This window comes from Rattus rattus, chromosome 10, assembly GCF_011064425.1.
Source record: "Rattus rattus isolate New Zealand chromosome 10, Rrattus_CSIRO_v1, whole genome shotgun sequence".
NCBI classification, from domain to species: Eukaryota; Metazoa; Chordata; class Mammalia; order Rodentia; family Muridae; genus Rattus; species Rattus rattus.
The window spans coordinates 25,677,408-25,704,611 of NC_046163.1; the positions used below are offsets into that span (position 1 = coordinate 25,677,408).

Sequence of the window (27,204 nt, forward strand, 5' to 3'; positions counted from 1 at the left end):
ACTGTGTTGGCAAGCAGGAAGCACAGACCCTAACCAGTGTCTTCTGGTGGAACAGCACCTTAGCACCTTCATTGTTAAGGAAATCACAATCCTTTGACTTAATATCCCAAGCTGAATAGAGTATCAGTCTGCTGGCTTGGAGTTTAAAATATATACCATCACGTCACAGCTGTTCTGATTTATGCCATGAACTTTTCAAGACTGAAAATAGAGAACAAAGTGTTTTCTGGTCAGAAAAATGTATGTTCACATCAATACACTTTTACATTTCAGTGACTAGTTAAAATACCCCTCTCTCTACAATCCAGAATAGAGAAAGGAATTAAATTCAGGCCTGACACTTTAACAAATGCACTACCTCCTAGATTTTGCTTTAGCCCATAATTAATTTTCTGTTTATGCTTAGTTAAACTCTATTTAATTTGGGAAGAAAAATTATATTTTAGAATAAGTACAAATAATTTTAATAACATTTCATTTAGCAAAACTGAATTTAATGCAAAGAAATACCTTGTAAAATATGGTAGAAGCAAGACACCTGTCCTTGAGCAAAGACAAGCTTACCAATATCTGTGTTCTAAGATTGTTTTTCCCTAATTATTTTTAACATAGTTGGGCATTAAAATGTTATTTACATAATATTTATAAAATATAAAATATATTTCCTATAAATCATCAACAAATACAGTACAAGTGAAAAATAATATAATCAATATGACCATACTATTGCTCTAAATCAGAATTTTCTAAAAAGTAAGAGAATTGCGTGTAGGCTACGAACCACAAACTGTTAGAAACTTTGTGTCTTTATCACCAGGCAGAAGCCTGCACACATATTACATGCAGCATTTGTTGCATCTCACAGCACAGTAGATGCCTTCCTGTTTAGTAGAGCATCCCAAAGCTTGGTCTGCTGGTTCCTTATACTGAAAAACTTACTGAAGCTGAATTATGTAGAAAACAAAATGAGTACATAAAGAGATGTTTCCGTTTTTCTGATAAAATTATTTCTGCCTAGTATGAAGTTTATAACATGGGTGTTTAGAACTAAATTCTGCCATATCAGTCTTTTCCTAAAATTACTAGTCTTTATTTAGGGCTAAAATTTCCTGAACCTTATAATCCTTGAGCTAGCTACTAGGTCAGTTTCAAATACCTGTCGGAAACCTTTCCATAAGTTGTCTCAACTATCTAATAATGTTTCACGTTTAAAGTATTATTTGTGGAGATATTCTATGAAAACCAAGCCCAAAGTAGTGATATTACCATCATGTACACTATGGATTGTGAGCATATAACTTACATATTAAGAATTATATGTGTAATATAAAGTTGTAATAGGTGAAGTATTGACTGAAAGACATTGCTGCTTCCAGTCTCTAATGGTGCCAAGAGCTAACCCATGGACTAAAAATACTGCCTGCAGAGAACTGGTCTTTCAGGAGCACTCTCCCTCCTAAGTCCATAGCCCACAGGAGGAAGCTCACTTCTCTCCATTGACTGTCCAAGGAGAGCTACACCAGGAGCAAATAGGCACAGGAGCAAACTGGTCATGAGAGCCTCAGAGCTGCCTAGGACAGGACCCTTCCCGTCTCCATCTGTGCCCAGAGATGGGGCTGTCCCGCAGCCCTCCGGATCCAATACCGGCCCTGAGAGAGCTGGTCTCCCAGGAGCCCTGCCTCTCCTAAGATCACAGGCACACAGGCACACAGGCCCACAGGAGGGACAAGCTATAATCAGAGACAGCAAGACCAGTGTGCATCAGTGATAAACAGATGGCATTGGGCAAGCAAGAGAACATAAGCAGCAGAAACCAAGACTTCTTGGCAACATTAGAACCCAGTTCTCCCACCAGAGCAAACACTGAATATCCCAACACACCTGAAAAGCAAGATTTGGATTTAAAATTGCATCCGTGATGATGATAGAGGACTTTAAGAAGGACATGAATAACTCCCTTAAAGAAATACAGGAAAACACAGGTAAACAAGTAGAATCCCTTAAAGAGGAAGCACAAAATTCCCTTAAAGAATTACAGGAAAACATAAACAGGCGAAGGAATTAAATAAAATAATGCAGTATCAAAAATGGAAATAGGAACAATTAAGAAATCACAAAGGGAGACCACCGTGGAGAAAGAAAAGCTAGGAAAGTTATCAGGAGTCATAGACATAAGAATCACCAACAGAATACAAGAGGTAGAAGAGAGAATCTTTGGGGCAGAAGATACCAGAGAAAACATTGACAAAAAATGCAAAAAAATAAAAAAATTAAAAATTAAAAAGCTCCTAACTCAAAAGGCCAGCAAATATCATCAAATAAACTACAGAAGAAAACTTCCCTAACCTAAATAAAGAGATGTCCATGAACATACAAGAAGCCTTCAGAACTCCAAATAGATTGGACCAGAAAGGAAATTCCTCTCATTCCATAATAGTAAAACACCAAATGCACACACAAGAAAAGAATGAAAATTAAAACAGTACGGGAAAAAAATCAAGTAACATATAAAGGCAGACCTATCAGAATTATACCAGACTTCTCACCAGAGACTATGAAAGTCAGAAGATCCTGTGCAGATATCATTCAGACTCTAAGAGAACACAAATGCCAGACTAGGCTACTATATCCAGCAAAACTCTCAACTGACAAAGATGGAGAAACCAAAATATTCCAGGACAAAACCAAATTTAAAAAATATCTTTCCACAAATCCACCATAACAAAGGATAATAGATGGAAAACTCCAACACAAGGAGAGAAACTGTGCTGTATAAAAAGCAAGAATGTAATCTTCTTGCAATAAACCCAAAAGGAGATAGCCACATAAACATAATTCCACATTCCACAACAAAAATAACAAGAAACAATCACCATTCCTCAATATCTCTTAACACCAATGGACTCAATTTCCCAATAAAAAAGACATAACTAACAGAATGGACATAAACAGGACCCAGCATTTTCTGCATAGAAAAAGGAACCTAAGGACAGACCATTCTTCAGAGTAAAAGGCAGAACATTTTCCAAGTAAATGGTCCCCAACAAACTGGAGTAGCTGTTTTATCAAATAAAATCAACTTTTGGCAAAATCAAAAAAAGAAAGAAGGACACTTCTAAGTCATCAAGGAAAAAATCCGCAAGCTGAACTATAAATCCTGAATATTTATGCTTGAAAATTCAAAGGCATCCACATTCATAAAGAAATTTCACTAAAAAACTCAAAGCACACATTTACCATACCCAAAAATAGTAAGAACTTCCAGCACCCTATTCTCATCAATGGATAGATCATGGGAACAGAAATGAAACAAAGACACTGTAAAATGAACAGAAGTCATGAACCAAATAGAACATTTCATCCCAAAACAAAAGAATATATCTTCTTCTCAGCACCTCATGGTACCTTCTCAAAAATTTACTGGTCACAAAACAGACCTCAGTAGATACAAGGAGACTGAAATAATCCCATGCATCCTATCGGATCACCAAAGACAAAGACTGGTCTTCAATAACAACAAAAACAACAGAAAGCAACATGGAAGCTGAACAATGCTCTACTCAATGACAACTTGGCCAAGGAAGAACTAAAGAAAAACTGAAGACATTTTGGAATTTAATGAAAGTGAAGGCACAACATATCTAAACCTAAGGGAAAGAATGAAAGCAGTGCTAAGGGGAAAACTCATAGCTCTGAGTGCCTGCAAAAAGAAGCTGGAGAGAGCATACACTACCAGCTGGACAACACACCTAAAAGCTCTAGGACAAAAAGACAGAAATTTGACCAAGAGGAAGAGACAGCAAGAAATAATCAAATTCAGTGCTGAAATCAACCAAGTAGAAACAAAAAGAACTATACAAAGAATTGACAAAACCAGGAGCTGGTTCTTTGAGAAAATCGATAAGATAGGTGAAACCTTAGCCAGACTAACCAGAGGGGAAAAAACAGTATTCAAATTAACAAAATCAAAAAACATAACAACAAAAACTTAAGAAATTTTAAAAAATTATCAGATCTTACTATAAAAGCCTATACTCAACAAAACTGGAAAATCTGAAGGAAATGGACAATTTTTCTAGACAGATACCATGCATTAAAGTCAAATCAGGATCAGACAAACCATCTAAAAAGTTCCATAATCCCTAAAGAAATATAAGTAGTCATTAAAAGTCCCCCAACCAAAAAATGCCCAGGACTAGATGGGTTTAGTGCAGTATTTTATCAGACATTTTAAAACCTAATACCAATACTCTTCAAATTATTCCACAAAATAGAAATAGAAGGAATACTACCCAAATAGTTTTTTGAAGCCACAATTATGCTTATACCTAAACCACACAAAGACCCTACAAAGAAAGAGAACTTCAGACCAACTTCCCTTATAAATATTGATACAAAAATAGTCAATAAAATTGTCACAAACCAATTCCAAGAACATATCAAAAAGATCATTCACTGTGATCAATTAGGCTTTATCCCAAGGATGCAACGATGATTCAATATACAGAAATCTAAGAACATAATTCACTATATAAACAAACTCATGGGGGAAAAAAGCCACATGATCATCTCATCAAATGCTGAGGAAGCATTAGACAAAATTCAACATCCCTTCATGATAAAAGTCTTGGAAAAATTCAGAAATTCAAGGCCCATACCTAAACATAGTAAAAGCAATATACACCAAATCAGTATGGGAGAGGGAGGAAAGGGGATAGTATTTGAAATGTAAATATATAAATTATCCAAGAAAAATAAAATTAAAAATAATATATACAGACAAAACCCTGACACGGTCTACAGAAATGACTTTGTTAATATGGTTGACCCAAGTTCCTTTGCTGTATTTTGGAAAAGTTTTATATATTGCTTCAAGAATCGTAAACCTCTGTTAAAATGAGCAACATGGGGGGAAAAAAGACATTGCTATTCTTACAAGATAGTATAAAATTACTTAGCCTAGTTGATTATGTTTTTTCTATTCCTACTAAAAAAATTAAGAAATTCCATATTTTTATGTTTTAACAACAGTAGATATTAACAAGCTTTACTTTTAAATATTCAAATAGGTATATGATGATATAACCTGATGATTTTAATTTGCATATTTCCAAAGACTAATTAAATTCAGTACCCATTCTGAGCCTATATCTTTATGTAGCATTTATATGCACCTATATATGATATGTGCAAAAACATTATATCCTCACATTTTGATGAAAAGCATCTTGGTATTAGTACCTCATTTTAAGTGAGTCCTTCAAATGACCTACAATAATTAAGTAGTTACAAGATCTTTTCATATGCATGATTGTAAACCTATTTTCAACCTGAGTACTGCTTGTCTTTCAGCTCTTTTGTTCTAGGCTGTGCTTTAAATGTTTCTTTGTTTAAATTTAAAAATGTCAAGTGTCAGCTTTTTAATTTGATCTTTGTACTTTTCTTTCCTCTGTAAGGCGTCTAGTGTTCTTGAAGAAGACAAATTTTGAATACTTTTTTAAGAGGTTTAAGTCTCTATGCTTAAATCTAAATTTCATTTTTGGTTTTGATTTTTTTCATTTCATGTTTTTCTCATAACAGAGAATAAACTATTTTAATTTTTCAAGTAACATAGTGTATATATCTGTGGGAGATAAACTAAATTTTTTTCTTTTATATGAGTCTGGGTGGATTACTGTTTTCAGATAACAAAAATCAAGTGCGAGTGGTTTATAACATAATCAGAGATGAAACAGGAAGTGAAGCAGCCATATCCCCATCCTTTAATAAAAGGCTTTGATTTCATTAGATAGAGCAGGATACCACTAAAGCATCTTAAAGCAGGTGCCCTAGTCATGTGTACCCTCTCACCCACACTATGGCTTCAGTGAACAAGAGCAAGATCTATGGGTTGCTCCTGTATCATTTATGGCACCAAATATTTATTTGCTCACAGTCTCAGGTAAGAAATATGAGAGCATTCAAAGAACAGCTGGAGATCTGATGGTTACAAATGCTTTCTCTTATTCTCAGTGTTAATCATTGTCATGTTAGCATGTTAAACTCCCAGTGACTTAATTCAGTAAGTCTAAGTGCATGTTCTCTAAGAGGAAATGGTGAAGGAAATAAATAAATAGTGCTTTGCCTGAAAGAGCAATTTAACTCTTTGTGTGTTTTCAATTGAAAATATGACTTTAAAAAATGATAAATTTCTAAATAAGCCTGAATCATTTATGAACAGACAAAAACAAATAGAGCAAGAGCTTGCGACACGCATGCTCATTCTATGTTGAATTCTATGTTGAATCATTTTACATTTTCAGTAGGGGATAGTTTTAATTGTATTTCAATAAGTACCTAATGTCATGATGAGAAACAGGAGAGGGGAAGTTGAATTTGTATAGAAAGTCGGTTATATAAGTGTGCCTTAATCTTAAATGGGAAAATGATATTTAACAGATGGAATATACTTATTGTTTCCCAAATCATAGCCCAAGATTTAGGATATTTGGACAGAGAATCAATTATTTAACATGATACAGCTAGATGGACTATAGTACTGTTCAAATATCAAATCGTTGATTATTGTAGGACATTAATAAGATGTCTTACACATTATAACTTGATTATCATGAATTAATATATAAGCTCATTGAGACTAGATAAGATAGAAATGTTATTTGATCTAACCGGTATTGTAGGGAAACCTTTAACAAAGTATGGTGTTAACCATTTTCTTCACATAAGCTAATTATACAAAGTGTGAGCCTGCACTTAATTTACTCATATATAATTTTTTTAATTTTGTCATATGGAAATAGTAGATTAAAGAGAAATGCTTGCTGTAAATTTTCAGTTGTCAAGAGTGAATGCTCTTAGGAATCACTGAGACTGCATACTCGGGAAAGTGTGAAATGTGTTTGTTGAAGAATACGTCCTCCATATAATGAAATTTAAATTTTTTCAAGGGACAGATTCTGAAAGATTTTTGGCTAGTGTTTGGGTCTACAGGTAGCATGATCTTTAAGAAGTAAGTGCTAAGTCAAGCAAAATGAAATACAGGCAATATGCTCATAAGGAAACATTTGTAACCACACTGCTCTGTCACTGCTTTGAAGAGAATATGCTTCTGCTACTAGGAAGTTCAGCCATGATGTTCTTCCTGCCTCACCACAGGTCCTAGGTGATCGACCCAAAGGATGTGAATGGAAAACTCTGAAACCCAAGTTAATGTCTTTCCTCCCAATAAGTTAATTTTTCTAAGTATATTTTTTATTTACAGTAAGTTCAAACAATATCTAATGAAATCAGCATATGATGTTTACATCAAAAGAACATTGTTTAACTCTATTCAAAGGGACACAACACTAAATCACTGTTCCCATAATTATTTGATTATTTTTGTTCTTGTCCGTTTTCTCTATATAATTTAATGTTGATGAATAGAAGTATTTTAGAAGGTCATGTTCACCATTTTAATAGAAGGTTTTGGGTGTTTCTTCTATAAATATTTACATGTTAATTTGTTTTTGAAGGGTTAATCAACATCTTCTTGAATGTCAGCCATCATTATAACCAGATGTGTTGACCAAAACCTTAAATTTTCATCAAGAGATTCCTTATTTCTGATAAAAAAGAGAGATATGACTAGCAATTTTTCATATTTTCTAATGCATCAATATTATAGTTTATTGAATTTTATACCAAGGTCAGACAGGTTGCAGTGAACATCTCCCATAGTACCCTGTGCATTATGTATGCTTCTTATTCTTCAGTAGCCATTATCTGTTTTCTGATCCCATTCTATGTTTATGTTTTCAAGTGTGGAAAGGGACATTAGGTTGCCGAGTAGTTCTTTTTGCAGTTGTTTTTGTTTTCTTTCTTTCTTTTTCTTTCCTTCCTTTTCTTTCTTTCTTTCTTTTTCTTTCTTTCTTTCCTTCCTTTCCCTTTCTTTCTTTCCTTCCTTCCTTCCTCTTTCTTTCTTTCTTTTTTTCTTATTTCTTTTTTATTTGGGATCATCTGCAATTTGACCATCCATCCTTTGGAACTTCATGTGGTCTTTTGGGTTTGTATCTTGTGTAATTCAGCTTTTGGGCTAATATCCACTCATCAGTGAGTGCATACCATGTATGCATTCTTTTGTGACTCAGGTTACCTCATTCAGGATATTTTTTCTAGTTCATCCATTTTTTCCTATGAATTTCATGAAGTCATTGTTTTGATAGCAGAGTGAGGCACTCCATTGTGTAGATGTACCACATTTTCTCTATCCATCCCTCTGTTGAGGAACATCTGGGTTCTTTCCAGCTTCTGGCCATTATAAATAAGGCTGCTATGAACATAGCGGAGCATGTGTCTCTCTTGTATGTTGGAGCATCACTTAGGTATATGCCCAGGAGTGGTATAGCTAGGGCCTCAGGTAGTGGAAAGTCCAATTTTCCGAGGAACCCTCACTGATTTCCAGAGTGGTTGTACCAGTTTGCAATTCCACCAACAATGGAGGAGTTTTCCTCTTTCTCCTCATTCTCTCCTGCATCAGCTATTACCTGAGTTTTTTATCTTAGTCATTCTGACTGGTGTGAGGTGGAATCTCAGGGTTGTTTTGATTTGCATTTCCCTGGTGATTACGGATGTTGAACATTTCTTTAGGTGATTTTGGCCATTCAATAATCCTCAGTTGAGAATGTTTTGTTTAGCTTTACCTCACTTTTTTAAAGGGTTGTTTGGCTCTCTGGTGTCTAACTTATTGAGTTCTTTTTATATTTGGGATATTAGCCCTCTATCAGTTGTAGGATTGGTAAAGGTCTTTTCTAAATCTGTTTGTTGCCATTTTGTCTTAATGACAGTGTCTTTTACTTTACAGAAGCTTTACAATTTTATGAGTTCCCATTTATCGATTCTTGATCTTAAAGCATAAGCCATTGGTGTTTCCCCTCCCCCCAGGAAATTTTACCCAGTTCCCATGTTTTCAAGAGTCTTCCCCACTCTTTCTTCTATTAGTTTGAGTGTATCTGGTTTGATGTGGAGGTCCTTGATCCACTTGGACTTAAACTTTGTATAGAGTAATAAGGATAGATAAATTTGCATTGTTCTACATGCTGACCTCTGATTGAACCAGCAACATTTGTTGAAAATGCTATCTTTTTCCCATTGGATGGTTTTAGCTCCTTTGTCAAAGATCAAGTCACCATAGGTGTGTGGGTTCATTTCTGAGTCTTCAATTCTGTTCCACTAATCTATCTGCCTATCTCTGTACCAATACCATACAGTTTTTATTACTATTGCTCTGTAATAGTGCTTGAAGTCAGGGATGGTGCTTCCCTCAGAAGTTATTTTATTGTTGAGTGCTTGCAAAAAGAAACAGGAGAGAGCATATGTCAGCAGCCTGACAGCATACCTTAAAGCTCTAGAACAAAACTAAGTAAATAAGCCCAAGAGAAGTACAAGGCAGAAAATATTCAAATGCGGGGATGAAATCAACCAAGTAGAAATAAAAAGGATTATACAAAGTATCAACAAAACTAGGAGCTGGTTCTTTGATAAAATCAACAAGATAGATAAATCCTTAGCCAGACTAACCATAGGGCACAATTAACAAAATCAGAAGTGAAAAGAGAGACATAACAAAAGAATCTAAAGAAATTTAAAAAGTCATCAGATTCTACTACAAGAGCCTATATTCAACAAAACTGGAAAATCTGGAGGAAATGGATAATTTTCTAGACAGTTACAAGTTACCAAATTTAGATCAGAAACAAATATATCATCTAAAACCCCTCATAACTCCTAAAGAAATAGAAGCATTTATTAAAAGTCTCCCAACCAAAAAGATCCCAGGATCAGATGGGTTTAGTTCCAAATTCTATCAGACCTTCATGGAAGACTAATACTGTCCTCATACCAATACTGTCCAAACTAAAATAGAAACAGATGGAGCAGTACCAAATTCCTTACATAAAGCCACAATTACTCTTATACAAAAACCACACAAAGATCCAACAAAGAAAGAGAACTTCAGACCAATTTCCCTTATGAATATTGATGCAAAAATACTCAATAAAATTCTGGCAAACCAAATCCAAGAACACATCAAAATGATCATCCATCATGATCAAGTAAGCTTCATCCCAGGGATGCAGGGATGGTTTAATATATGGAAATCCATAATGTAAACCACTATATAAACAAATTCAAAGATAAGAACCACATGACTGTTTCATTAGATGCTGAGAAAGCATTTGACAAAATTCAACACCCCTTCATGATAAAAGTCCTGGAAAGATCAGGCATTCAAGACCCACATCTAAACATAGTAAAAGCAATATACAGCAAACCAGTAGCAAACATCAGTCTAAATGGAGAGAAACTTGAAGCAATACCACCAAAATCAGGGACTAGACAAGGCTGCCACTCTCTCCCTACTTATACAATATAGTACTCAAAGTCCTAACCAGAGCAATCAGACAATGAAAGCAGGTCAAAGGGATATAAATTGGAAGGGAAGAAATCAAAATATCACTATTTGCAAAAGGTATCATTGCATACTTAAGTGACCCCAAAAGTTCCACCAGAGAATTACTAAGCCTGATGACAACTTCAGTAAAGTGGCTGGATATAAAATTAACTCAAACAAATCAATAGCCTTCCTCTACTCAAAGGATAAACAGGCTGAGAAAGAAATTAGACAAATGACGCCCTAAAATTCCCAAATTGAATAATGTATCTTGGTGTGACTTTAACCAAGCAAACAAAAGATCTGTATGACAAGAACTTCATGTCTCTGAAGAAAGAAATTCAGGAAGATCTCAGAAGTTGGAACGATCTCCCATGCTCATGGATTGACAGGATTAAAACAGTAAAGGTGGCCATTTTGCCAAAAGCAATCTACAGATTCAATGCAATCCCGATCAAAATTCCTACTCAATTCTTTATAGAGATAGAAAGAGCAATTTGCAAATTCATTCAAAAAAAAAACAGGATAGAGAAAACTATACTTACCAATAAAAGGGAATAACATTTGTAATGTAAATAAAAAATGTCCAATTTAAAATATAACTCATTAGTATGGGGTTTAACTTTTAGTCCCTCAGTCTATTTGCATAAATATTCTATAGTCTTAATTCTCTTTGACTGGGCAGTGGCAATGTTTTTTTTTGTTTTGTTTTGTTTTTTTGTTTTTTAAATTAGGCTCCTTTGATGACTCTCAATACAGGTAAGAAAGCAATATTCGTAGCACATACCTATTTCTAATTAAGAGGAGTCTCTGAGAGGACGCTAATGGACTGTAATTTAAGAATAGCAATCAACTGGAGCAGTAAGGTACATTTTATATGTGATAAAAATAGGCCTTAGTTTTCCTAGCATCTATGATTCAGTTAATTTTCGTGTCGTTGCTACTTTCTTGGTATCTGGCTGTATAGTGGTATGGATGAATATAGTGACCAGGAACTGAGATGCCAGTATGTGAAACAGTAGAGAATGTATCATTAAATAGTGTTCATCAATGAAGGTGAAAGGGTCTTAATCCCTACCAAAAAGCACAAACACAGGGCTTATCATGAGGAAGCTTCCCTTTGTTGAAAGCTGAAGGAAGACACTTAGCCACAGTCATTCTGTGGTGCCATTTCCTCAATTCCAGGGATTTGTTGTTGTTGTTGTTGTTGTTGTTCATTTCTTTGTTTATTTGGTTGCTTCATTGATTTTTTTTATCACTGTGATATTCAAATGTATCTAATGTCTGTTATATGTCTTTTCTTGTGCATAGTATACCTGGATGTTCATCTTTATGCAGCCATGACTTAACAAAATAACCAAACTATAAAAGTAATAGAATAATTTCTTTTTTATCTTTATTAACTTGAGTATTTCTTATTTACATTTCGATTGCTTTTCCCCTTCCCGGTTTCCAGGCCAACATCCCCCTAACCTCTCTCCCTCCCCTTCTATATGGACGCAAGAACAAGCTGAGGTCCTGACCATAGAGGAGGATCCTAGGAGCCCAAGTCAAACTCTGTGCAGCTCCTGCTTCTGTGCAACCTCTTCTATACAGTTTAACATTGCCACAGGCAAGGCAGAGGGAAACTGGGAATTCTGAAGCAGATTGAGTATGAACCATTTATCAAGACACATCTGATTAACAGAATTGGATTCCTATTATATAGATTATTTGGTCCTATTCTCCTCAACTTAGGCATTTTGGTAAATAGTTTTCCTGTTTTGTTTTGTTTTTGTTTTTGTTGTTTGTTTTTTGTTTTTCCAGAATGAGTATAAGAAATTTTAAATACTTCTCTCACAAGCATTTAGTAGGTTCTTTTTCTTTATGAAATAAATTTAGATTGTTAGAAACATGATTTTATTTCCCTACCCTCCTCAAAAAACCTCTCATTATATTAAAAAAAATAAAGGAGAGAGAGATTTGTTTCTCTCGATTATTTCCTTCAAAAACCACTGCTCTTCAAATCCTTTCGTGCTCCCAGTAGGGTGAAAAGAATTTCTGGAGAAATGACTGCTGAAAAGAAGGTTTACTTAGCAGTATATTTATCTCCAAAATTTATAGGTGATCCTTCAAGCTCTTCTTGAAAGAAGTGCTTCTTTCTCTTGGTTTCTTTGTTGTTGAATTAGTTGCATGATATTTGCACAAGTTCATGTGGAATTTTCTATGTAGTCATGTTTGGTATCTCTATCAAAATGGTCTTCACAAAATATATGAGTTTTGGCATCATAGAATTTCCAACTTCTGAAGATGAAAGAAAAGGTGTTTTGTTTGTAAAACCAACAGTATTTTCCTTGTAAAATAATGCATGCAGCACTGGGTTGGGGATTTAGCTCAGTGGTAGAGTGCTTGCCTAGCAAGCGGAAGGCCCTGGGTTCGGTCCTCAGCTCCAAGGAAAAAAAAGATGCAGCACTAAAGAGCAAATACCTTTTAGTCATCTTCTAAATCTCTTCAGTACAATGTAATATCTTGAAAGCTTATATATTTCACAGAGCAGATGATAATATTCTTCAGAACTATGTCAGAAGTGACTTGTGTTTGTCTCATTTTACTTAAGTGATAGTCGGCTGGCTTCCCATTATGTCAATCAATCAAAATGATGCACAGTGTGGACTGCATCTTTAGAAAAATGATTTATAATGCTTGTGAAACTTAAAGTCCTCTCTTGATGTTTTACAATGTAAATAGAAATATCAAAGAATATGAGTAATTTTACAGTGAATTATTCACATAACATTTGTTGATGTAGATTTTGCCAAGAATATCACAGAAGTTAGTTAGAGTATAGTAAGTCTCAGTGGTTGTAGGATGTATTTGTTCTCAGAATTGACATCTTTAGAATTTGAAGAAAGGAAGAGCTTCTTAGAAATAGGCAGTTCTGTTATTCCCTTGCATGTATATGATACAGCTTTGTTGTAGTATATCTTACTGCTAAAGTTGAATTTACTCATATATATTTGTGTGTATGTGTGTGTGTGTGTGTGTGTGTGTGTTTGTGTGTAAAATTAGCACTAGTTAATTTCAAGGTTATGTTCATACACCTAATAATTTTCTAATTTTACAAACGATGTATTTCTTCTCCCCCCCCCCCAGGAATTTTGATTGTGCTTGTGCTGCAGCTTGAGTCAACAAGAAGATTCAAAGTGATGGTGAAGGGAGGAGTGACTTACACTAAATTCAAAAGAACCATCACTAAGAAAGTATAAAGGAAATAAGAGCTAGTCATATAAAGCAGTCAAGTCACTGGAAGAGCTAACAAAGTTATTAATATTGCAAAGTAGAGCATTCTGTGTGTTAGAGGGACGGCAAGGAGCCTTCCTTAGCTGGAGTAGGATGAGTCCAGACAAAATGAATAGGGAATGCCATTGGGGAGATAAAAACTGAAATATCATGCAATTGTCCCAATTTGCCTTCTACTATTCTTCTTTAACACTGAGATCCCTTTCTCACTTGAAAGTTCTCAATTCCAGACATATGGTCATTCCTTTAGAACTTTGCTTATTTAAATTCTATTTAAGGACTTTGCTTGCTTATTTGTTTGTTAATTTAAGTCAGTGGCTTATTATGTAGCCATGACTGGTCTGAAAGTATGTGTGTAGATCAGACTGACCTGCTTCTCTCTCATGAGATTTAAAATTAAATGTGTGGACCACAAAGCAATGAATAATAGATGCCAGTAAGGATGTAGAGAAAAACAAACTCTTACACAATTCTGGAAGGAACCTCTATTGGGATAGCCATTATGGAAAACAATATGGACTCTCCTCAAAAGAAAGAAATGGACATAAATAAAAGATCCACAAAATCATCCTGCTCCTGGATACAAACACAAGGGACATTGTCACATCAAACAGGGACTTGCAATGCTACTTTTGAAGAAGTCCCATTCATCATAGCCTAGATATGGAATAAAATTTGATGTCCTTCAAGGATGGGGTGACAAAGAAAATGTATGACATGAACAGGGACTTACCATTCAAGTATAAAAAAATGCACTGCTCTCAGTTGCAGTAAAGTATATGGAGCTATAGGAGTTGGCATACATTATACGTTTGTCAGGCACTGTAAGAGACAAACTACAGTTTCTAAATATAAAGAATAGATATAGCTATGGGAATACTAAGAAACTTTGATCAGCAAATTTTGCACAATGTTCTATATTTTCTAGTTTATTCTATTAAATCTATAACAATTTTAATTAATATACTTAGTAAAGGAAAAACAGAAGTAATGAGGGATGTATAGAGGTAGTCTGAGGAAGGAACAACAGAAAACAATAACAAACATTTGGCCCGAGCACCTGGCAAGACTGAATTATATCAACTGAGATAATGCGTGGACAGTGGAATGTGTATGTATATGGAGCCATTTATATTTCGGGGGATGTTAGTTTATCTCGTTCAAAGAGACACAAGAACACATTAGAGTTGCTCCCAGAAATATGAATTGAGGAGATAATAGATATCTGAATTTTTTATGTGAAAATTTTATGATTTCTTCAGTGAGGAGCAAAGTCATTACCAGAACATGAGGATGAGAAAAGAGAAGAGTTAAGGAGAAAAACCTAAAATAATGAACCAGTTTTTATTTTAACCTGAACATCTTATTTGACTCCATCTATACAAAATATTACCACTTTAAACATATTATAAATATTAAAAATCACCTACATGCTTTACATTTCACCTTCAAAATCTTAGGTGCATTTTACACTTAAAATACATAGCACTTCAGACAGTTTCATTTTAGTGCGGGTGCTTTCTAAAAAAATTAACTTGTGTGTGTGTGTGTGTGTGTGTGTGTGTGTGTGTGTGTGTGTGTACACATGCACACATGAGCACATAAAAAGGCCAGAAGAAAACTTGTGGAAGCTAGGTCTCTGCTTCTACCACGTAGTTTCCAGGGAAGGAACTTAGGTTGTCTGGCAAGACAGTGGATTTTCCTCCTGATCCATTTCACCAACCCTATCCATTTGTTAAACCGTTCTTTTAAAAGTTACATTGTGACTTGATTTACCTTATTAAACATAATTAACATCACTAATATTGCCTGGAGGGGAGCAGAGGAGGACAAAGTAGGAAGCCCAATGTAGAAATGAAACTTTATTAACATTTCCAGAAGTACTCTTGATAGATCACACTTTATCTGTTGGATTTCAAAATCTACCTACAGAATGCTTAAACCCAATGCACTCCAGGAAGCATTCACTACTAAATTTTAAAGGGAGACACCTCTGATAAGGAATTATAGCTATATAACTAAGGCACATATTTTAATGAAAACACTTCAAGATTTACAAAAGAGAAACAATCACATATAATTCCGAAATAGGGAATTGCTTGTATAAATAATCTCTGGAATGAAAATACAATTACTTCATTTTCCCTCTTCTATATTCTCCCTCTAAACTTCCCATTAAAAACCAACCACTTGTACTGTCAAATCCATGTTCACTTTTTCTTTCACTGTTACACTACTTTCAAGAATAAATAGAATGTTTGAACTTTGGGAGCAGATTATAGTTCCCAGACTGTACTGGTCCTCTTTGAAAAGGAGAGCATCCTTGATACTAAGACTTGGGAGTTATGTTGCTCAGTTGCAGAATAATATAAAGAGAATAGTCTGGCATTGGTGTGGATTTCATATGAAACAAATCAATTTAATAAACTGAGAGTGCATGGGTATATTTATAAAGAACTCAAAATAAAAATAGGTAGAAAAACTATCATAATTTTGAAAAGCCAAAAAACTATAGATGTCATATGAAGATTAACTAATCACTACAGGAAAAATATATTTCTCTTTTAATATAAAATCAGTTAATATTGCACTCAGAAAAGTGGTGTCACCAAGGAGAGGTGCTTCTATAAAGCACGGGAGATTTAAAACATTACTTCTGGAGAAGGATTTGTGGAATTCTGACATTTTTCTGTGGCAAGATTTCTGTAGTTTTGTAGGAATGGTAGTCTTTAATTTCTTTCTTTATTTCTTTCTTGACCAGGTTATCATTGAGTAGAGCATTGATCAACTTCCATGTATATGTGGGCTTTCTTTCCTTATTGTTATTGGAGACCAGCTTTAGCCTGTGGTGGTCTGATAGGACGCATGGGATTATTTCTATCTTTCTGTATCTGTTGAGGTCTGTTTTATGACCGATTCTATGGTCAATTTTTGAGAAAGTACCATCAAGTGGTGAGAAGAAGGTATATCCTTTCGCTTTAGGATAGAATGTTCTATAAACATCTGTTAAGTCCATTTGGTTCATGACTTCTCTTAGTCTGTCTATGTCTCTGTTTAATTTCTGTTTCCATGATCTGTCCATTGATGAGAGTAGGGTATTGAAATCTCCTACTATTATTGTGTGAGGTGCAATGTGTGCTTTGAGCCTTAGTAAAGTTTCTTTTATATATGTAGGTGCCCTTGTATTTGGGGCATAGATATTTAGGATTGAGAGTTCATCTTCGTGGATTTTTCCTTTGATGACTATGCAGTGTCATTCCTTATCTTTTTTCATGCCTTTTGTTTGAAAATTGATTTTATTAGATATTAGAATGGCTACTCCAGCTTGTTTCTTCAGACCATTTGCTTGGAAAGTTGTTTTCCAGCCTTTTACTCTGAGGTAGTGTCTGTCTTTGTCTCTGAGGTGTGTTTCCTGTAGGCACAACAACACCAACCAACCAGCACTTCCAGGGACTAAGCCACTACCCAAAGAATATATACATGGACTGACCCTGGGCTCCGACTGCATAGGTAGCAATGAATAGCCTTGTAAGGGCACCGGTGGAAGGGGAAGCCCTTAGTCCTGCCAAGACTGAACCCCCAGTGAATGGGATTGTTGGGGGGAGGGTGGTAATGGGAGGAGGATGGGGAGGGGAACACCCATATAGAAGGGGAGGGGTAGGGATTTGGGGGAGGTTTGCCTGGAAACTGGGAAAGCTAATAGCAATTGAAATGTAAATAAGAAATACCCAATTTAATAAAGATGGAGAAAAAAAGAAAAAGGAAAAAAAAAGAATTAAGACCACAGTAAAAAAAAATGAAATGAATAATAAGGCAGAAACAAAAATGATAGACTTCTGTGAAAATAGATACTAATAATGGGAGTTGGAGGCAGTGGATAATCATACTTAATAATTTAGAATGCAGCTTGGAGAATTTGGAGAAAAAGAAAAAAGAATTTTCTAAGATAAACAAAAAGGACACCAATATATTTTTTCTACTAACTTTGAGGCTAAAAGAAATGAGAATTCTCTCATTTAAAGAGCACTGAAAAGAAAAATTACTGTCTCATGAGAAAAACCAATATTGGAAATTTTAGAGAGGAATTCAAGACACAAGTTACTCACCTTCATTGGCTATAGATTTCCTGAACATAGAAAAAGCTTATGAGACATTTTATTTAAACTTTCAGATGGCTGCTTTGCTGGGATGTTTAGAGAAATGATAAGACTATACAATCCTATGCAGACAGATGATGCACAAGATGAAAGAACAAGTTTTACTCTAGGTTCTGGCCACCAGAATTCAGAGCACAACTAAAGTGACTCACAATACCCAAAGCTTTGTGTGTTTAGAGACAAGACTGTTTTAGGAGTTTTTTTTTTAAAAACATTTATTTATTTATTATGAATACATCATACAGCTTTCTGCCTGCATGTATGCAACTACAGGCCAGAAGGGGGCACCAGACCTGATTATAGGTGGTTGTGAGCCACCATGTGGTTGCTGGGAATTGAACTCAGGACCTCTGGAACAGCAGACAGTGCTCTTAACCTCTGAGCCATCTCTCCAGCCCCCTGTTTTGGGAGTTATAGGAAGTAAAATAACTCCATCGAGGCATGTACCTAGTATCCTAAAAATGAAAAAAATTAAAGCAAACATAAATATTAATATACTTAAGGAACAGTTTTATAATAATAAAAACATTTTAAGATACTATGATACGATTTTACCCTATAGCTCTTTACTTAATATTGAGTCTTCCGGAAAAATATTGTTTGGTTATACTTTATGTGAATATTTATTTTTAATATGTTAGTATATTAATCAGTTAATTTGTATGATACTGAGTAAGGAGAAATACTAATCTTAGATTTTGTTGATAAAACATGTAAGTTGACAAAATACTTGACAAAATGAGCTTAATTACAAATTGTATTTCCCAAGACTATTTCTTCCTATTAAACAGTTATTCTGACTCATGAAAGTCCTGAATTTGGTTTCTCAACAGCAAAATGTATAACAATATTGTTGTAAAATATATTTAAATAGTCTGTTAAATAGCAAATCTCTCTCAATTTTAAGTCATCCATGAAAAATAAATGAGCAAATTATAACTTCTGTTAACTAATAAGAACAACAATTCTTCCATAGAACTATTTGACCATTTGTAGAAAAGACAGAGTCTTTTGTAAGAAGGTCAGAGCAATCTCTCAAATCTACAACGTGAGTGAAGATGACATTAAGGGTAGGGCTCCAATCCCTATTTGGCCTAAGAAATAGATATGATGAAATTTGAAAAACAAAATTTAAAACACAGTTAGCAATACTGCTGAATTGGTACATTGTAGAGCATTAACAATTACAAAAACAAAAATGCCTTAAGCCTTTCCTTCAAACTTGTGGTGGGATCCTAATTTTATTAACCAAAAATGAGATACAGAGGGGTCAGATTTAGTATATTAGGAAGAGTTAGAATTGTGATTGTGGGTATATATTTTTACATGCTAAAGTCTCTTAATGTATATTCCTTGCCCATCATAGAGGGACTTACGATAATTATGCTTATGTCATGAATTAGCATTATGTTAACTGGAAAAGGATTCATGTGTGTACAATGAAGATGTCTGCCACATTGCAGACCTCCCTTGGAACCTCAGTTAGAAAATTTCTACTTCCTGGATCCTTCAGTTCTTTCCTAAGATCAGCTCCTGCATTTGTGTGAAGGCAGTCCTACATCTGCACTTTTGACATTCATCAGGAAATTACATTCATATCCTGGAGACTGCTATAGTTTCTTGCCAAAACTCTCCCCACTTGACAGGAAGGTCCTGTCCTCAATGTTTACTTTCAGGCTAGCAGAAAGTATGTGATGTTGCATTTCTTTTAAAGCATTTGTTTCACTAAGCCACAATCTAGGTCTTACATATTTGATTAACCCAAAGTGAGGTACTTAGTATCCAAACCATAGAGGTCACACCCAACATATTCACAGGCCTTGCCCACACTCTAGGCAAGGGAATATATGCAAATTCAAGAGACTTTCTAATTTTTTCAACTACAACTACACTAAAATTTCAAAGTACATTATTGAATATTTGGATTAATACTATTACTAATAATTGTATCATTTCTTATGAGTACAAATAATTCTCCAACCAATATAAAAATAATTACAAGGCTACTTCCTTGTAAACAGAAGAATAGTGATCTTTGTATACTTTTCAGTACCAAACAAAATTATGTGCCACAATATATCACTGTCCTAATCTTTGGCCTAAAAAGATCATAATGGAAGGAAAGAAAATGAATTCATTTAAATTTAATAGGCTTATGTTTTCTTTTAATTTCAGATTAATGAGTATATGAGATTCTAGTGCAGTAGTCTTAACACAGAGGGAAGAACAAACTTTGAGGGAAAGACAGCCATTACAATGAAGAAGCAGATATTTTCTTTTCATGTAATCCTGCAGGCTTTTATCAGACTCTACCAATTACATTCTATATGTAGGAATTCTTGCAATTCAAGCCATTAACCTTCCTGAGAAGCATTAACTCTGCATTAGGTCCATTGTCTTTGCAATGCTCTTTCTCTGTGGAAGTCTATGCTTTCTTACAGAATAAAAAAGACTATTGAATGGACTTGTGATTCATCTACAGTTCCAACATACATACGAGTCTTGTTTCTCCTCTCAGGAGATCAGGATGAAGCATAAGCTATTTAGCTATGTTCACAGAGAAACAACAATATTTTAAGTACTGAATCTGTAATAATGTATTGCTGAAAGAGAGTTTGGCTCAGAATAAAGAACAAATACAAAGAGAATTAGAAAAATAATTTAGTAGTTTGAAAAGAAGTGATGTGCAATTACATGTACAATTAAATGCAAGGCTTTTTTCAACAAAAGAAAAGGAAAATAGCAGACCCCAAGAACAGACGCTTTGTTTAAACATAGTTTGGATTTTCATAATTACTACTTAAGATTCCAATTTTCCTTTCAGAATTATAAGAGCAAATAATCACTAGTTCCTCTCATTTCTGTAATATAGGTGGCTTGATATACAGTAGCATATTGAATGTAGTCTCTCTTAAATGAACTTCAATAAATGATTTAGAATAAAAATTATTCATGAAATCTCTTAACCATTTAAGTGATGTAAAAATATTGGCAGTGAAACGTGAAAATAATTACATTATTCTCTTGCTAAAACTATATATATATATACACATATATATATTCATATTCAGAAGTGTTTCATACAGGCAAATCAATTTTAACATATATACATAGAAAATTGTATGTAATAATTCATAAAAGTATTTTAATTATCATTATTCAAGGGACAAAAATGTTTTTCTAAACAGTGTATTTTAAATCCAAGGAAAGCATAATGTTTTCATACATTATGAACAACATTGAGTAATTCCTGAAATATCATTTGGTAGCTTTCAAGCAAGTACAATTTTAGAGCTGAAAATAATTTCCGAAACTTTCGAGAGCCATGTTTTAATTTCAGTAGGGTATAAAATAGCATGTAAATAACTGAATCCTTTCCATCTTTGGGGAGGAAGAAGTAAGCTGATTTAAGAACCTACTTTACTCAAAAAGAAGTATACATTTATCCATGTTCACCTCTTGAATTCTAAATCATAAAATGTCATGAAGAAATGTCTATATTACTATAAAGCATAGCATATATTACTTGTTAAATTATATATATTTTTTGCTTACAATTTTAGTGATGACTTTGTTGGCTAAAAACTTAGACATGATAGTGTTTTTCTTTTCAGTCAAATTTAATATATGGGTCACAGTCTTTTTAAACTTACTAAAATGTAACTTCACATTAAGAACAAGAGTCCTAGTTTGCCGTAAGATTGTTTATGTTGCCTTCATATTTCAAAGGGATATTAAATTTTATTAATTTAACCTTTAAACATTTAATGCCTATAAATAATTAAGTCAATTCTTACTTTTAAATAAGCTGGAACTAATATTTGATGCCAAGTAGATATTCATGTTCCAAGAAGCTTAGTCATGTTATAGACCTATTTCTAGCTCCTTGTAATATCACCACTGATTTTTTTCTTTATTTTTCTTAGATACTTTTATTTACATATCAAATGTTAGTCGCTTTCCTGTTAAGTCCCCATGCCATCCCCTCCCTTCTTCTATAATGGTGTCCCCCTCCCCAACCATTCTCCCTTTCTGCCTCCCCACCCTGGTATTCCCCTGCACTGGGGTGTCCAGCCTTGGCAGGACCAAGGGCTTTTCCTCCCATTGGTGCCCAACAAGGCCATCCCCTGCTACATATGAAGTTGGAGCCATGGGTCTGTCCATGTGTTCTCTTTTTTTGTGCTCCAATCTTAGTCCCTGGGAGCTCTGGCTCTTTGGTATTGTTGCTCTTATTAGGTTTGCAAGCCCCTTCAGCTCCTTCAATCCTTTCTCTAATTCCTCCAACGACTACCCTGTTCTCAGTTTAATGGTTTGCTACTAGCATTTGCCTCACATTCTGTCACACTCTAACAGGTAACGACAGATGCAGACGAGGATGTGGAGAAAGAGGAACATTCCTCTATTGTTGGTGGGATTGCAAGCTGGTACAACCACTATAGAAATCAGTCTGCAGGTTCCTCAGAAAATTGGACATTGTACTGCCTGAGGACCCAGCCATACATCTCTTGGGCATATACCCAAAAGATGCTCCAACATACAACAAAGACACATGCTCCTCTATGTTCATAGCAGCCTTATTTATATAGCCAGAAGCTGGAAAGAACCCAGATGTCCTTCAACAAAGGAATGGATACAGAAAAATGTGGTACATCTACACAATGGAGTACTACTCAGCTATCAGAAACAATGACTTAATAAAATTTACAGGAAAATGGATGGAACTAGAATATATCATCCTGAGTGAGGTAACTCAACCCCCCAAAAATTCAAGCAAACAAACAAACAAAAAAACCCCAAATACACACACACACACACACACACACACACACACACACACACACACACATATACACACACAGTATGTACTCATTGATTTTCATGATGGTTATATAATCCTACCTTCCTATTAGCAGTAAATATGTGTACCCTGTCCCATATGTTCCTGCATTTGTTGTCATTTTATTTATCTATATTTTATATTGGCCATTTTGACTGGAGTAAGATAAAATCTCAAATTAATTTGTTATCTATTTCCTTGAGGGTTAAAGATGTTGAACTTTCTGGATAAACCGAGACCTAGAACAGGGGAGACTCCCAGAAGCCTATGGTCATGATCTTACCTGAAACTCCAAATGGCTGGGAATATGAAAACTGAAGTGAGCCCTCCTGCATCTAGGCAGGATTTCCAATGGAAGGAGAGTGACAGCAATGTAGCTACAAAATTTATCCTGCCTGCAAGATGTTCAGGAATAATGATGGAACAGACATTAAGGAATGGGTCAATCAATGACTGGTCCAACTTGAGACCCACCCCATGGGAGAGAGATAACCTTGACATTATTAATGATACTTTGCTATGCTTGTAAATAGGAGCCTAGCATAACTGTCTTCTGAGAGGCTTCATCCAACAGCGAACAGATACGGAGCCTGAAGTCAAGCATTAGACAGAGCTCAGGGAGTTTTCTAGGAGAGTTGGCATAGGAATTAGGGAGCCAGAGGTGTCAAGGACACCACAGGAATACCTACAGAGTGAACTAACATGGGCCCAAAGGGCCTCACAGAGACTGAACCACCAACCAAAGAGCATGTAGAGGAAGGACCTGGGGTCCCTAAATATTTGAAGCAGATATGCAAATTTGCCTTCTTGTGAGTCTCTAACAATTGGAGTAGGGGCTGTCATTGAATCTGTTGCCTGCCTTGAGATCTCCTTCCCTTAGCTGGACTGCCTTGTCTGGCCTCAGTGGGAGAGGTTGCATTTAGTCCTGCAGTGACTTGATGCACAGCAGGTGAGTTGCTACTTATTGGGGTCTTCCCCTTCAAAGAAGGGGAAGTAGTAGTAGGGCATGGGGCTTGTGAGTGTGAGACTGGAAAGAGAGGAGGAAGGAGGCGCTACAATCGGAATATAAAGTGAATAAATAAATTAACGAAACAAAAATAATGAGTTTAATGCTACCCAATATTTAGACTGTGATTTCAAAATTTTAAAATAGTGTCTTGATGAACTGATATATAGTTAATACCTTCATTTTTACGTAAACATTATTCATGCTATTCTTTCTCCTGAAAGTAGTACAAAAACGAAATACTACTGCTTCACGGTTGCTCTAAGTGCATATGACTCGGTTCAGGATGTAACAACCCACGAATCAGGTAGGGTTGAAATGTCAATGACCTAAAAAGAAAGGGTACAATGTCTTAATATAGCAGATGGAAGATTCTGACTTGAGATGTCTGCCCTGAAGGTGGCGTTCATGAACAGGATTATCTTCTCCATATTATCTTTCTGCTCATGTCTGCATCCTACTATACCAGAAGACCAGGACTTTGTTTCATAATTCCAGACTTTAAATCCAGATGCATACAGAAGTATGATTCTGTTTTAGTTTGCATTCATCCTCTGATATTCTTTTATATCTATAGACATAACAAACCTGTCTGTCACTTCTTATTTGCATAAATATTTTTGTCTTCTTCATTGTCAGTAACACCTCCCCATCATCTATCCATAGTTGTTTCTTAAATTTTTAAGGAGATAATTCTTGGCAGATTAGTCTGTTTAAACTATAACTGTCCATCTTTGGTTGTCTTATTTACTATAATAGATTGAGATAAACTAATTTAGCATTCAAACTGTAATACTGTTAAAAATCCTTACTAGTGGAAATTAATAATTTTGTTCAGGAAAAATGACTTATTAAACAATAAGGAAAAATATAAAATTTACACTGAGATTTCTGAGATATCCCCAACACATTTTTTATTCATTCTCAAGGCAGAATAATGTAAGTGTAATAAACTGGGTTTTGGTCCACATAGCTTTTAGGTTTCTGTTCAATATAATTCAGTTTGATATGAGCATTGATTCCTAAACATGTTAGAAATGTTCCATGTAAAATGATTAAAAATTGGAATTAATTTAATGAAAATATCTTTTTGTGAAATCTTCATATGTGGTAACAGTAAAACCTGAGTTTTAAATAGAAAGTAATGAAATTCATTTACTATGACAGTTTGATTTAAATATGTATGAAAAGTCTTTTTAAATTTTGCATAACAATTATTTTATCGACTTAACTCACTTACAGCAGTTACTTTTACATTGTTCTACTATCAAATATAATTTTTGAATCAGTTTTGCATTTCCTATATAGTTAACAATCAAGAAGTATGATTATTAAAATACATGGTCATTTTATTTCTGGTAAACTCAGTATTTAATTATTGAAATTTTTTTCATAATCATAAAATGCATTTTCTATTTTTTATTGGTTATTTTATTTGTTTACATTTCCAATGCTATCCCATTCCCGGTTTTCCCTCTGTAAACCCCCATCCGATTCCTCCTCCCCCATGCTCTACCACCCACCCACCCATTCCTGCCTCAGCTCTAGAATTCCCCTACCTTGAGTCATGGAACATCCACAGGACTAAGGGCCTCCCGTCCCATTAACACCAGATAAGGCAATCCTCTGCTACATACACAACTGGAGTCATGGGTCCTTTCATGTGTACCCTTTGGTTGGTGGTTTAGTCCTTGGAGCTCTGGAGTGTCTGGTTGGTTGATTTTGTTGATCTTCCTATAAGGTTGCAAACCCTTTTAGCTCCTTCAGTTCTTATACAGAGAAATCGATTATATTACAGCATGTTTCTATCAGTAGAACCTGATTTATTTCATTGAATGATTATAATGTCTCTCCGGGACTGACCGTCTTTTCTCAAGGTGTTATTATTACAACATCAGAAAGATAGAACGGAACGTTATCAAAAGGTTGGATTTATTGTGTTATGTAAAGGAAAAATTAACGGGAGCACTTGGTGCCTGGGAAACCAGTTGCCAGCCAGGCATAGGGGTGAGGTAGGATACCTTACTCTTCCTTTACCCTTATTTCAAATTTCCCAATCTCGAGCCCAACCCTATCCAAGACCACTTAGAGGTTCCTGTCCTCCCTCTCTACTCTATTCTCTGCATAACTCTGAAAAGCCCCATTCCGTGCTCAGCTCTCTTCTGTCCTGTGAATTCCCTCAACACCCACTTCAAGCCAATCACTATTCATATGAATTATCACTGAAACTAAAAATATATTCGGCATGAGATCACCAGTGTCCACAGGAGACAAGGACTCAGAATTTACTAGTAGTCAAATCCCAGCCATTACACTTTCCTAAGATCGAGAGAAGGAAAGAGAATCCAAGGCACAAAATACTCACCCAACAGACAGAACAAAATATAAACTCCTAGAATCAAAAGCATCCCTAATCCAGATGCCTAGGTACCAGTGTAGAAGCACACTCATTAACATTTAAGATAATATGGCTTCATCAGAACCCAGGAAGCCTACTGCAGTAGGTCCTTAAATGTAAAGAAGTTGAAGCCTAAGAAAAGGACTTCAAAGTAACTATTATGAATATTTTCAAAGAAATCCATTTGTGAAATCTGAAAAACACTAAGAAAGCGTGGAATGAAATAACAAAAAATAGTTCAAAGTTCACAATTAGAAGTAGAATCACAAAAGTAAAATCAAACTGAGAAAAAGTAGAAAATGAAAATTTTAGTTAGTAAAAAACAAAAGGAAAACCCAAGAACAACAAAAATGGGGATGGTGATAACTCTGGGTGTTTTTTTAATTGTACACAAGTGTTTTAACTATCCTGGATTATTTTTTATTTTTCTGTATGAAGTTGAATAATTTCCTTTAAGGTCTGCAGAAAATATATTGGAGTTTCGATAGAGATTTTGTTGAATCTATAAATTGCTTTTGATAGGATGGTTATTTTTACTATGTTAATCCTACCAATTAATAAGCATGGGAAACCATTCAATATTATGATACCTACTTCAATTTCTTCTAAGACTTGACATTTCTGTTACACAATTCATTTACTTGATTATTGTTACCTCAAGATATATCATAATATTTGTGGCTATTGTAAAAGTATTTTTCTTGGTTTTCTGAGTCTGTTTGTTATCTTTATATAGGAGAATTACAGATATTTTTTTCTTTTTTCTTTTTGGATATTTTATTTATTTCAAATATTTAAAATATTATCCCCTTTCCCAGTTTCCCCTCTAAAAACCCCTATCGCATCTTCCCTTCCCCTATTTCTATGATGGGTCTCCTCCACCCTCACACCCACTCCTGCCTCCCTGTCCTGGCATTCTCCTGGGGCCTCGAGCCTTCCCAGGAACAGGGGCCTTTCCTTTCATTGATGTCCTATATGGCCATCCTCTGCTACATATGCCTCTGTAGCCATGGGTCACTCCATGTATAGTCTTTGGTTGGTGGTTTAGTCCCTGGGAGATCTAGTGGAGGGGGGTTTCTGGTTGATACTCTTCTT

At 35.0% G+C, this 27,204-nt stretch overlaps 1 protein-coding gene across 1 annotated transcript in view; it reads right to left on the bottom strand.

Moving 5' to 3' along the window:
• Positions 1-27,204, bottom strand: part of LOC116911606 (kinesin-like protein KIF21B) — an 82,022-nt gene that overhangs the window by 19,700 nt on the left and 35,118 nt on the right.